Source organism: Larus michahellis, chromosome 2, assembly GCF_964199755.1.
Source record: "Larus michahellis chromosome 2, bLarMic1.1, whole genome shotgun sequence".
Classification (NCBI taxonomy): Eukaryota; Metazoa; Chordata; class Aves; order Charadriiformes; family Laridae; genus Larus; species Larus michahellis.
The window spans coordinates 156,519,594-156,530,210 of record NC_133897.1 but is presented as its reverse complement, the minus strand read 5'-3'; the positions used below and the strand labels follow the sequence as shown (position 1 = coordinate 156,530,210).

The following is a 10,617-nucleotide window of genomic DNA, read 5'->3' as shown; positions in this document are numbered from 1 at the left end:
CCAAGCTGTAGTTTAAGGTGGGGAGCATTTTCCCTTTTGCACTTAACGGAGTACTGTGTTTTCAGGCTGGATATCAGTATTTGCTTCTGTAAATATGATAGTATCGATTTGCGTCCTCCACCGGAGTCCCGTACTGTCTATATTCATATCTCCCAAGGAGAGAAGATAATCTTTAAGCTTCTTTAATATTAAATATCCCTGCCCTAACCTGAATGCACAAAAATAGAGTGCAATGAAATATAGCTACTTTCTTTGATCTAATTTATTTTTTCTTGGAAAATAATTTTGCCTACATTCAGTAGCAGTGAAAAGATAGTATCAATAACCAGAGAGGGGTAAAACCATTGAGAGTTGTTCATAATGCCTGGGACGATCGTGTAAATTTAGAGATGGATAGGGCTAGTAGAGGGCTCAGTTCCCTGCGCTGAGCAGTGCCGGGTTACACCTGTGTTCTCCGTCAAGCTTGTGGTATCCTGGGATAAGTACATTTACCAAGTAGCACGACACAGAGTTACTGGGTCAAGTTACTTGAGTTTTGGTGGTGTATTAAAATTCTATAGGAAGAGATTTTAAAATGAAAGTGGTAACAGAAAGTGAAAAATCCCCTCAATGGCTGCTTGTACACACTCAATAGCTCAACTTTCTGTATCGTTTTCACATTTTTAAAAAGGGAGATTTTGAAGCACAGGTGGGTTGCAGCCAGTATTTTCAAGTTTCATGGTCTGAGCGTTTGGGGTTTTTTTTTTCCTTCTGCGGTGAAGAGCATCTGCACTTTTTCAGTGGATAGTAATTGCCAAAACGACTTAGACGGCGTTGTCAAACGTAGAGCGGTAACTGAGGATCCCGTAGCACTTTTCATGAGTTCAGCTGAGGTTTGTCTGATGGCATGTTGATGTCTGCGTTTGAGCAGGAGGCTGTAGCTAATCCGTACGCCTAATGAATGCAAGCCAGCTTGTCTTAAATGCCTGCAGCTGGTGAGACAAACTGCACCCTAAACTCCATGGACTGTTAGACGTGGTTTGCGGGCAGATGGCGGTACTGCGGACATCTGAAATTGGGCGAGATGGATCTTTGCCTGGGAGCGTGCTGGCTGGGGTGCAGCACTCAACTTCGTGTTGTGGTTAGCAATGGTACTTACCTCTGCTTCCGACTAGATGCTTGTTGGGAAGTGTGAGGCCTTTTTCGTTGTTTTTTTTTTCTTTTTTGCGTTTTTTCTTCTTTTATTCTAGAGCAGGTAGCACTACAGTGGTGGATAAAGTTAACTGATCCTTGGTTATAATACTGTGGCATAAAAATGATTTGGGGTTTCTCTAGTATTTTAGATATAAGGTTCTTATATGAACATTGGACCGTGCATAACTTAGAATGTGTTAAGACACATAATGTTTGTGTCCCAGTTGATGAAAGTATTTCCTTATGCTTATTCAATACTAGATACCTATCATGAAACTTTCCCTAAAGAATCTGCTTGAATGACAGAAGATTCAAGTCTTCATCAGTGATACGAAACGATCAACCACAAGAGCTCCGTTACGATTTCGAAATGTTCCCCCCGCCTCCAGTTCCAGCTTACAAAAGTGTTTCCAATTTTGCCGAGTTGGCTATCTGCATGTATGCTTACAGTCTGTACAGAAATGCACTAAAATGAGTTGCCCTACCTGGGAAGGCTTTATATTGTATAGAAAATGTGGCACTAGGTACTGCTCTTCATGTGCACAGGAGAGTTAACAGGTGTCGATCTCGTTTACAGAAATGATGGCGCTTTGCAATTTTCTATAATATATTGCAATATATTTAAATGTCCTGTTTGACATGTGAAATGAAATTAAGTTAATGCATTGTTATGTATTTGAAGTATGAGGAAGACGATTCACTAACGACCAGCAAGGTTTTTAGGAGGTGTCCAGTATGTAGGCGTCTGTGTGATCTGTCTGGTGTATGTGATGTTAAAGGAAGCAACAATACTGTCACTGTTTAGAATGAAGAGTTTCTTTTGAATGATGCAATAGCTTACAGTGTCTTTCCTTTGTAGCTGCCCAATGTGGTGAAGGGGAAGCAATTCTTGAAAAAGTTCAAGATAACTGGTTAACTGTGAATGGGCCTAATCTTTCGTGAAACCAAGAAAATTTTTGGACACACACAGGACTTGAATACTGAAAAGGATTGGAACTTAGTGTTGTGCCAAAGTTAAACTACTGCAGTTGGCAGAAGTTCTGCACTGTAAATAGAAGACTGATTAAAAGACAGCTTGTACAAAAAAAAAAAAAATCAAATTTTAATACAGTACGTTTTTATTCTGATACATGATGGAAACATTCTGGTTTAGACCTTTTTTGAAGAGGCTTCAGTGACCACTAGATTTTGTCCTCTTATATTTTGTTTGGCCTAATACTATATGTTCTAGTAAGATGGGCTTTATTGCCTGTGTTCTTTGATATGTGATTAAGCTTATAGCTTTGAGTGACCAAACATTTTACAGAGTAAAAGTTCTTAGAAACAGTATAACGTAACTGATATTTCTGTGTCTTATTTATCAGGCTCTGCACAAACTTGGAAAGTTGTGCCGGACTTGTACAACTCATATATGGGAACGCAGCATACTTCTGGATATTACAAACCTAAGCCTTTGTGGCAGTATGGATCTTGTCTTTGGATTTATTTTTGTTATTTTTTTGAGGCAAAGAGACGAATGGATGCTGCTGTAAAATATTTGTAATATTGCCATTATTGCTTTCTGTAGCAATTATTGCTTTTGCTTCAACAGATAAAGAAAATAAATCAGAGATAGAAAAATCCTAAAAGACGCTGGTAGAAGAAAGGATCATGTGAGAACTTCTGAAAATAAACTTTGTACCAAAAATTTGAAAACAGAAATGATAGAATAAATGTTTCCTTACTGAGTGTGTGTGATTTTAAGAGGTGTTGTGGAAACCAGGAACTGCGTCTGTATGAAAATGTCACAAATCAGATCTTCTCAAACGACTTTTTTTTTTTTCCTGTTGTACAAAACTGAATTTCCCCAGTTCCTCAGACGCATTGAATTTGGAGAACTGGCTTACCCGAACAGCCAGCGTGAGGTCAGCTTCACGTGCCAGTCAGTACAGCTGCTTGTTTGCTGTGTCAGCAGCCCAGGGACCTTCACCTGATTTTTCTCATTAAGGCTCTTTATTATCACATTTAAAATATTTGGGGTGGGAAGACCAGAGCCGAGTAGGAGCCACCTCCCTGCTGAGGTCCGTGCTATTTGGGATATCACCCTTTGTGGCTGTGTTTAACATGTACCTTTTCCTCAGAGAAGAAGGGTCTGAGCTGAGCGCTTTCTGTTGAGCACCGCGTCTCCGGCGAGCCCGACTTGCCGTCGCTCACCGAAGCTCCCTGCCGGAGGCTCTGCAGCAGTCCTGCATCAGCAGGACCTATCGCACCCGGCCGCTTCAACTGTTGCACTGCAACCGGAGGGGCTGGAGACCCGGTCTTCCCTGCAGGACCCCGGCATGGTGCCTACAGACCTATCCCCGCCTGAGAAAAAGATGTTTAAGGCGATAGAATCGTTCCTGCGCTGTAGCTTTTGCCGGTCTTGAAAAATTACACCCCTAGCTGAAGTAGTGACCTGTGCACAGGCCTGGAGATGAGCGCTGGTAGTCGGCACGGCTTGGTGTTCCGCCAAATAGTTCTACTCGGTTCGGTGAGAAAAAGGCGGGGGGGGGGGGAGGCGAAAGAATGCTTATTCAAGAATCTGTCAGCTAATGAGGGAGTTATGAAAAGCCCTGGATTATGCACACAGTCACCTTTTTTTTTAAACAGTTACCTTTTTTGTTTACAGTGTTATCAGCGATTCCAAAATGCTGCAATTCAGTCTATATTTTCACAAGAGACCAGCTGGCCTTGTGGGTTGTTTCCCCTCTCCCAGCCTCCTCTTCCCAGCCCCTTCCATCTCCCATTTGTTTTCATAACAATACTGTCAACTACTATTTTTAAGAATTTAAAATACCAAGCCACTTTGTGCGCTGCCTTATTTTATTATTTTTTTTTACACCAGAAAGTCCCCTCTGGAGCAATGTTAAATCGCTCCCTGTGGGCTCGGCGTTGCTTTGAAATGCTGCTGGTGGTAGGCTTTAGTCTGTCGGATGATCGTTTCTACATTTTTGGTTGTTAAATGACCTGTTGCACTTCAAATACTGTAAAATGAAACCTTGATTAGATTTATATGTTTCTACTGCAATAATGTTGAACTGTTAGCATTGTGACTAATTCGTCTCCCATGTGTGTTTCTTTACAGGCTCAGTGCTGAGCTGACGTTCATTACCTTAAAATATTTATTTGGTAGAAGAAAGAAAAGACGGAAAAAGGGAATTAAATTGTGTGTGGCACCTAGTTGATTTGTGTCTTTGGGTGAAAATAAAGGTCAGTGTTGGCAGTAATTCTCCTCTCAGTGATTTTCAGTTTTCCTAAATGAAAGCCAAATAGGAAAAAACCATACTTGCAGTGATGCCTGCCTGAAGGGACTAACGTGGAAGAGGGCCCACAAAACAGTCTCTAATAATGACGTGTTCTGAAATGAAGGAGACGCTAAAACAATATTGCAATTGTAGCTGCTCTCAGTCCTGCAGTTTCATTCCAGCAACTGCCCAGAGCCTCCAGGTGAAGCCCATCTGCAAGGATTTCTGTGCAAGCATCGCACCCGGCACCCACAAAGTGCAGAAACGGAGGCCCACGGAAGCCCCGTGATGGAAGTGGCTTGTCATTTTTCTTAGTGACACCACCAAGTTAAAAGCTGCATCGCTGATGGACGTTTTGTGGTGTTCTTTGCTCTGAATTCATTTCACTTTGCAATGATTTGGGGAAGGGAGCAATTGTGGGCAAAGTCCATTCTTGATTTCTGCGTTTCGTTTGCATTTGTTCATTGAGCAGTGCCTTCCCTCTGCATCGCCTCACGCTTTCTGCGGGCGCTGATGCTTGTACAAGGCAAACATGAAGCCACAGAAGCTAAATTTAATAGCAGTTTCCAGTGGCCCTTTCCAGCAGTGCAAAAGCTGCACGGGAAGCGAGGCACCGGACAACCGACAACCAGTTTGGTTGTTTCCCTTGTGGAGGTAGCCTCCCCTGCCAGCCTCCATGCGGAAAAGGAGAGCAGGACTGGGAAATCCCACGAGCTGTGAGGGTCTCTCAAGGGCAGTCCTGAAGCCCTGGGTGTATTTCTTCAACATAGCTTTATTCTTTTTTTCTAATTCTTTAGATTTGTTTCTCTTTGTTCCTGCAAGATAGCAGTATAGGAAGTCAGCTCCGTTTAATGTCTGTTACTACAGTAGAGCTCTACAGCAGCCGAGGCTGCTTAAATGGTGTCCTAGAGGAGTTGCCACCAGCGTTACTTAGTCCTGCCCCGTCCTGAGAACCACAGTAGTAAAGTTTTAACCTAGAGAGGTAATGAATCCGCTGTGGTCTCCACGGCCTGGTTTCGTCACGAGTAGCAATTAAGCAACAAGCCTAACTGTGGCCAGAGGAAGTTAATGAGTTTTCAGACAAACCGATAAAACTGAAAAAAAAGGGCTTAGAAGGAGGTGTACAAACTTCACCGTGCCTGACAGCGAGTCTGTTCGGGGTTTTTTTTCCAGTTAGAGCAGTAGATACGAGATGCCGCCCTTTGTGGTGACTTCTGCGTCACGCTTGTATCCAGACCATCAAGCTACATCCCCGGTGCTCGCACTACGCAGCTGAGCGAAGCGGTTCGGACGTGGGATTTGTATCAGCACTGGACATGCGCAGGCTTGCGTGGGAAGATCACTGCTTTAGGATTCTCCCCGGCACCTGACCACCTTCTTTCTTTCCAGCAAGCTTTTTTCCTCTTCTCTTTTCAACAGCATTCTGGTCAAACTCAAGGGCGTGCTCATTCTGTTCATCATTTATCTTACTAGACAGAAAATAGTTGCAAAACCCATTAATGGCAGAACACATCTGTGTGTAGTGCACCGTTTTGGCAATAACGACTTTATTGGATTTTGTGAGGCCTGAGGGGGAAGGATTATGGCCTAGTTAATATGGCTTGCCAGGGGTTTGAAGGGTTGCGCTGTTCCCAGGTAGAGCAGGAAAATGAACCATCTTTCAGGGGTTGTGTCCTCTCCTGTCTGTCTTAAGGACTCCTAAAAAGCTTTTGGCTTCTGTTAACAACAAACAGTTCTTTCTCTTTGATTTCTGTGATGCAGGACCCCTCACCTCCCTACTCATTTTTGTGGGGTCTTACTAGAACTGTGGGGTGGCTTGATAATTTACAAAGGTATTGCATGGTTTTGTTCTTCTGGAGAGAGGAGAAAGCGAAAGGAGATCTTTGCCCACTGGACTCAGCGGCTGGTTGGAGCAGTGCTGCCGGTCTGGCTGTCTCCACCTCCCCAGTCACCTCTTCCTGCCTGGTTTCTTGCCTGCTGCCCTTCTGCTCAGCCACTGGCCTCTGTGCTCTCGTGTGGCTTCTGCCCTGCTGTCAATGTACCCTCCTCCTTCCATAGTGCACAAGGGTGCCGGGGCACTTTTCCCTTTAGGAGTAAGGAGCCATTTTAGTTCCCGCGTTTGCCTTTGCTCAGTCCTGGTTGTACCTGCCTCAAGGATAGAGCTGGATTTAGCAAATGTAGCTTCCTTTTGGTCCCATTTGGCAGAAGTGGTTTCTCAGCTGGCTTGAGATGGATGAGGTTCATCTGGGTTCTGCCAGCACTTCTTAAAAGACATACTGAGTTTGAGACAAGTATCCTTTTCTCAAAATTTGTGTCAGTGGCTTCTGGGAGCTTTGGCTTAAGGGGCCTTTTGCTCCCCTCGGTGTGACAACTTACTATTCAAGGACAATTGCTCTTGAGCTCTGCAGTTGCATCTCAAACCATCGTAGTAAGATTTGCTAGAGCACATCCGAGCTCATCAGAGCTTTAACTGCAGTGTTGTTTGCAGTTTGTAGTAGTGATAACCTCTGTATGCCCCTAGCCATGAAATGTCGTTATTTGTATTACCCTCCCGCATTAGTCATGGACAATATCCCCTTATGTGTGACGCCATGCAAAAAGGATGAAAGATGGTCTCTGCTATAAAGAACTTGCAATCTAAATAAAAGGCAAGAGACAAGGGCACAGCGAGACAATGTCAGCAAATAAAGAGCTGCTCTTCTCTTTTCATGAACGTGTTTAGGGAAGAGCCTATGTTATGACTGGCAAAAAAGAAAACTAATCTTCCCTCAAGGTATGAATATTTCACAATGTCTGGAAGAATCCACTTAATGATTCAGGAGCCACCCATCCTTTGAGGAATGCTGCCTGTGGGCCTTACTGCCCTCTTCACTGCAGGCAGCTCTCTTGCTTTGAGTAGGGAACTAGTCTCTCTTTTGCTTTCTTCCAAAGGCAGCTCCTTTCCAGCATATTTTAATAAAGCTATAAACCATGTGAGAGCTGCATTATTCCTTAGCCGACGTGTGTGGGTAGTGCCTACCAAGATAGGGCTCTAGTTGCCGACTGAGGTTTCTTGTTTCTCCTGTGTGTGCTTGATGGTCTCTGAAACCTCTGTGGTGTGCATTCTCCTGGCACAAGAGTGGCCGGGCTGTGGCGAGGACCCATGGAGGCTATCACAATACAAATAATAACTTCAGTAATTAAAGAAACACTGGGGGAGAATTCTTCTGAATTAATTTTGCCTCAGAGTAGACTGGGAAGCAGGGAGCAGAAGGGCTGTCTGGATCTAGACAAGCTCCATGTGCCACACTGTATTTTCTTTTCCCAGCCAAAAGGCTCAGGCAATAGGGCAACAGGACAAATTCCTGCCCATCGCTTGAGTTGTCTTTGCTGCCCGGGCTCTCTCTTGGCTCACCCTTGCTGCAAGATGAAGCAGGCTGGCTTACCCCAGTTTGCCGAGGTTGAAGCTGGGTCACAGCACCTCTCCGCCAGCATAACGAGGCACGCTCGTGTGAACAGCTACAATAGCTTTGCCGATGCGCAGGAACTTGCTGGGTGACCGCAACTTACCGGAGCCCATTTGTCTTATTGGTCCGATGTTCATGGGCCGAGGCGGTGGTTTGGGCTGGTGGTGAAGTAAGACCTTGGCTGCCTTTAGGAAGAGATTCATCTACGGCTTCTTTTTATCCCCAATGCTGCATACACGGAGCAGCTGCAGCAGTACAGGCTCTCGCAGGGCTCATGCATCTCTGAGGCTCCTCAAAGCTGCCTCTTCCAGAGATGATGTTTTCTCCTGCGTGAAGCCAAGGCTAACAGCACCATGGCAAATCGTGCCATGCAAACTCAGGCAAACAGCTTTTCTAAAGTACAGTGGGAATTTGTAGTCTGGCAGCTACACTGATGACTCGGGTCTTAGGGGAGAAACTGAGCAACTCTCTGGTGCTGACAAGGCATAGGAATTTCCTAAAGTTGCATTTTTTTATTTCTGTAACTAATACACGAGGAACCTTTTAAATGGGGGGGGGGGGGAGATGGGGGGAGAGCCAGGCAAGGGAGGAAAAAAGAAGAGCAGCAATATCATTATGGCCATGATTTCTGACTGAAACCACACAGCCAGCTGCGAGGCCCCCCGTGTGGTGCTCAGGAATCGCTGCTCTCCTATCATCGATTTACCAGACAAAGGCATTCTCTGCATTGCAACACAGAGCCTTCGCAGACCACGTTGGTATCCTCCGAGGCGGCGATGGCTGAAACCCCCAGCCTGGGAGGACTCTGCAATCCAAGCTGGCAGCCAACCGGCTGCTCTGGGATTTGCCCCTGGGAGCGCCTTGCTCTTTGTGTGTTTTACTTTGAGCTGGGGCCACATTTCACTTTGATTACTCATGTTTCTTTTTCGTTTTTTCTGGTTTTTTGATTTGTTCTTAATCATCTTGATGGATTTTCGTGTTTTGATTAGACCGGTGTGTTGCAGTGTGACCGGCAGTCCTGGAGGAGTGGGAAAGGAACATGTGAGTCCAGTGTATGTGAGAAGAGCAGACGCTGTAGCTGTTCAGATGCTAACGCTGACCTCCGCAGACTGACTCCTGCACACTCTGTCTCTGTCCTGCAGGAGCTCATCACACTGGTCTGCCTGCAGAGGAAGACAGATGGTTTTGGCATGCATATACACGCAGCTCTGACTGTGCTCGCTTACCTTGACGCTTGTAACAAAAAGACAGAAGCATGTCAAGCAAACTCCTGATTCTCTCCGGGCTTACTTGCTAAGCAGTTTCCTATGTTCAGGAGGGCTTGTTTGCCAAACAGCAAGTTTAAAAGCAAAAGAAACCTCAGTCCCCTTTATTTTCTGATAAAATCTACCTGCCAAAGTTGAGTTTCTACCCAGGGTTTTATGCCAGCTGTTGCTACATCCAGTCACAGCTATGCTGGTGTGGAAGGATATTTTGAGCATACATCCACTTAAAAAGAAGAAAAAAACCCTAACCCAGAACCCACATTTTACATGTCTACTAGAAGGAAACCTTTAAAATTATCCATACAAGGAGTGTTTTGGCCTCAAAAGCTGTTCTGGTATAGACGACTTCATTAGTCCATTTTGCACATTAAGGAAGTGCAAGGATGACTTTTCAGCTCACCTTCTCCAAACCTACATGGTGATTAGATGGGACAAAATGGACCTTCCTGGATGGACAGACTGGCAAGGTGGAAAGAGGAAACAGCGCTGCAATACACCTAAAACACAGTACACTATGTGCACAGTAGTGTGATGAGGCAGGGCAGGCAGCTGGGGTACCTACAACTTCACCTGGGTGCTGCTACTGAGCAACGGTGTGCCTGAGAATCTTTACGTCTTGAAGAAGCTCTAGGATCAGCCTTCACTTTGTTGTGTCCCCATTTCCCATAGCACAGTCAGCGTACGGGGCTTTGGGAAATCCTGTCTCTAAAAGCCTGAGATTTCACAAGTTTCCCCTTCTGCTTTGGGCAGAACTTAAATGGAAAAGTTACCAAAATACACTCCCACCCACCCCCACACAGGCACTGGGCCGAAATATTAACAGAACAACTCTACAATTATGCAATTGATTTATCAAAGCACGGGATGCTTTGGTTCAACTATTTGTTATAAGATCTTACAACATGTCCATTACAGTGACTTGTGACCAAACTCCTCACCAGAGCCGGCGAGGTCTGACGGCCCTGCTGCGCCTTCAGGAGCACAAGCTGCACCCACTGAACACCCGCTTCTTAAAGCCAACGGGCAAACGCCAGAAACGAGGAGCCCCAGGGCCATTCCTCTCTCACTTCGCTCGATGGGCTCGCCCTTGGCAAGGCTGGTGGTGCCCAGGCTGCCACCACCCCTATTTCCAGTCATCTCCCCGGGCCTGTTTGGTGGATGGCCTGGCCTGCCCTACCGCAGCCGGCTCCCATCTCCCAGCCCGAGAAGCGGGGGAGAACGCCCAGCCCTCTGTAGGCGGCCGCCTCAAGCACCCGGCGTGGAGGCCCGGAGGGAGCCCGGCCCGGGGCGCGGCGGTCAGGACTACAGCTCCCGGCGGGCGGCGGCCCCTCACACCGCCCCGCCTAAGATGGCCGCTCCCGCCGCCGCCCCTCTAGCCCGCACCGCCCCCAACTCGGTGCCCCCCGGCGGCTCGCCTGCACCGCGCCGCCCGGCTCGCTGGACCTCCCGCAGCGGCGGCCCGGCAGGGGG

At 46.3% G+C, this 10,617-nt stretch overlaps 1 protein-coding gene across 6 annotated transcripts in view; it reads left to right on the top strand.

Annotated features, from left to right (window-relative positions):
* The window catches only part of ZHX1 (zinc fingers and homeoboxes 1), a 30,282-nt gene extending 27,382 nt beyond the window's left edge, over positions 1-2,900 (top strand). For 4 of the 6 annotated variants that reach the window (XM_074577763.1, XM_074577765.1, XM_074577764.1 and 1 more), the window contains exon 4: positions 1,435-2,900. The gene's annotated coding sequence lies outside the window, so the exon portion shown is untranslated. The remainder of the gene's footprint in view (positions 1-1,434) is intronic. The other 2 variants (XM_074577767.1, XM_074577768.1) reach the window with 1 other exon arrangement.
* Positions 2,901-10,617: the final 7,717 nt, after the last annotated feature.